This window comes from Megalopta genalis, unplaced genomic scaffold (assembly GCF_051020955.1).
Source record: "Megalopta genalis isolate 19385.01 unplaced genomic scaffold, iyMegGena1_principal scaffold0108, whole genome shotgun sequence".
Lineage (NCBI taxonomy): Eukaryota > Metazoa > Arthropoda > Insecta > Hymenoptera > Halictidae > Megalopta > Megalopta genalis.
Window position 1 is genome coordinate 483,304 of NW_027476177.1, and position 3,477 is coordinate 486,780.

Sequence of the window (3,477 nt, forward strand, 5' to 3'; positions counted from 1 at the left end):
CGAAACAAACAAGTTACCTTCAAATCCAAGCGAAACGCATGATTTACCTTCAAATTAATGCAAAGTAGAAGGCTTATCTTCAAAGTCATGCGACACAAATGATTTAGCTTCAAATATTTGTGATATAATTGATAAATCTTCAAATGCAGACGAAACAAACGTGTTAGCTTCAAATCCAAGCGGAACACATGATTTAGCTTCAAATCAATGCGAAGCACATGGTTTAGCTTCATATTCTTGCGAAACAAATGGTATAGCTTCAAATGCAGGCGAAACAAACGAGTTATTTTCATATCCAAGCGAAACACATGGTTTAGCTTCATATTCCTGCGAAACAAGTGGTTTAGCTTCATATACTTGCGATATAAATGATATAGCTTCAAATGCAGGCGAAACAAACGAGTTAGCTTCAAATCCAAGCGAAACACATGGTTTAGTTTCAAATCAATGCGAAGTAGAAGGCTTATCCTCAAAGCCATGCGACACAAATGATTTAGCTTCAAATACTTGCGATAGAAGTGATATAGCTTCAATGCAAGCGAAACAAACGAGTTACCTTCAAATCCATGCGACACAAATGATTTAGCTTCAAATACTTGCGATATAATTGATAAAGCTTCAAATGCAGGCGAAACAAACGAGTTAGCTTCAAATCCAAGCGAAACACATGAGTTAGTTTCAAATCAATGCGAAGTCGAAGGCTTATCCTCAAAGCCATGCGACACAAATGATTTAGCTTCAAATACTTGCGATAGAAGTGATATAGCTTCAATGTAGGCGAAACAAACGAGTCAGCTTCATATCTGTGCGAAACACATGATTTAGCTTCAAATTCATGCGAAACACATGGTATAGTTCATATTCTTGCGAAACAAATGGTTTAGATTCAGATACTTGTGATAAACATGATTTAGCTTCAAATGCAGGCGAAATATACGAGTTACCTTCAAATCCAAGCGAAACGCATGATTTACCTTCAAATTAATGCAAAGTAGAAGGCTTATCTTCAAAGCCATGCGACACAAATGATTTAGCTTCAAGTACTTGCGATATAATTGATATAGCTTCAAATGCAGGCGAAACAAACGAGTTAGTATCAAATCCATGCGAAACAAATGATTTAGCTTCACATACTTGCGATATAAATAATATAGCTTCAAATGCAGGCGAAACAAACGAGTTAGCTTCAAATCCAAGCGAAACACATGGTTCAGTTTCAAATCAATGCGAAGTGGAAGGCATATCCTCAAAGCCAGGCGACACAAATGATTTAGCTTCAAATACTTGCGATATAATTGATATAGCTTCAAATGCAGGCGAAACAAACGAGTTAGCTTCAAATCTGTGCGAAACACATGATTTAGCTTCAAATTCATGCGAAACTCATGGTTTAGCTTCATATTCTTACGAAACAAATGGTTTAGATTCAGATACTTGTGATAAACATGATTTAGCATCAGATGCAGGCGAAACAAACGAGTTAGTTTCAAATCCACGCGAAACACATGATTTAGCATAAAATTCATGCGAAACAAATGAATTAGATACAAATACTTGCGATATAAGTGACATAACTGCAAATGCAGGCAAATCAAACGAGTTTGCTTCAAATCCATGCGGAACACATGATTTAGCTTCAAATCAATGCGAAGCACATGGTTTAGGTTCATATTCTTGCGAAACAAATGATTTAGCTTCAAATACTTGCAATATAATTGATAAAGCTTCAAATGCAGGCGAAACGAACGAGTTAGCTTCAAATCCAAGCGAAACACATGATTTAGTTTCAAATCAATGCGAAGTAGAAGGCTTATCCTCAAAGCCATGCGACACAAATGATTTAGATTCAAATACTTGCGATAGAAGTGATATTGCTTCAATGTAGCCGAAACAAACGAGTCAGCTTCAAATCTGTGCGAAACACATGATTTAGCTTCAAATTCATGCGAAACACGTGGTATAGTTCATATTCTTGCGAAACAAATGGTTTAGATTCAGATACTTGTGATAAACATGATTTAGCATCAGATGCAGGCGAAACAAACGAGTTAGTTTCAAATCCATGCGAAACACATGATTTAGCATAAAATTCATGCGAAACAAATGAATTAGATACAAATACTTGCGATATAAGTGACATAACTGCAAATGCAGGCAAATCAAACGAGTTTGCTTCAAATCCATGCGGAACACATGATTTAGCTTCAAATCAATGCGAAGCACATGGTTTAGGTTCATATTCTTGCGAAACAAGTGATTTAGCTTCAAATACTTGCAATATAATTGATAAAGCTTCAAATGCAGGCGAAACGAACGAGTTAGCTTCAAATCCAAGCCAAACACATGATTTAGTTTCAAATCAATGCGAAGTAGAAGGCTTAGCTTCAAATACATGCGACACAAATGATTTAGCTTCAAATACTTGCGATAGAAGTGATATTGCTTCAATGTAGGCGAAACAAACGAGTCAGCTTCATATCTGTGCGAAACACATGATTTAGCTTCAAATTCATGCGAAACACATGGTATAGTTCATATTCTTGCGAAACAAATGGTTTAGATTCAGATACTTGTGATAAACATGATTTAGCTTCAAATGCAGGCGAAATATACGAGTTACCTTCAAATCCAAGCGAAACGCATGATTTACCTTCAAATTAATGCAAAGTAGAAGGCTTATCTTCAAAGCCATGCGACACAAATGATTTAGCTTCAAGTACTTGCGACATAATTGATAAAGCTTCAAATGCAGTCGAAACAAACGAGTTAGCTTCAAATCCAAGCGAAACACATGATTTAGTTTCAAATCAATGCGAAGTAGAAGGCTTAGCTTTAAATTCATGCGACACAAATGATTTAGCTTCAAATACTTGCGATAGAGGTGATATAGCTTCAATGCAGGCGAAACAAACGAGTTATCTTCAAAGCTATGCGACACAAATGATTTAGCTTCAATTACTTGCGATATAATTGATATTGCATCAAATGCAGGCGAAACAAACGAGTTAGCTTCAAATCCAAGCGAAACACCCGATTTAGTTTCAACTCAATGCGAAGTAGAAGGCTTAGCTTCAAATCCATGCGAAACAAATGATTTAGCTTCACATACTTGCGATATAAATGAAATAGCTTCAAATGCAGGCGAAACAAACGAGTTACCTTCAATTTCAAGCGAAACACATGATTTACCTTCAAATTAATGCAAAGTAGAAGTCTTATCTTCAAAGCCATGTGACACAAGTGATTTATCTTCAAATACTTGCCATATAATTGATATAGCTTCAAATGCAGGCGAAACAAACGAGTTATCTTCAAATCTGTGCGACACAAATGATTTAGCTGCAAATACTTGCGATATAATTGATATAGCATCTAATGCAGGCGAAACAAACGAGTTAGCTTCAAATCCAAGCGATACACATGGTTTAGATTCAAATCAATGCGAAGTAGAAGGCTTATCCTCAAAGCCATGCGACA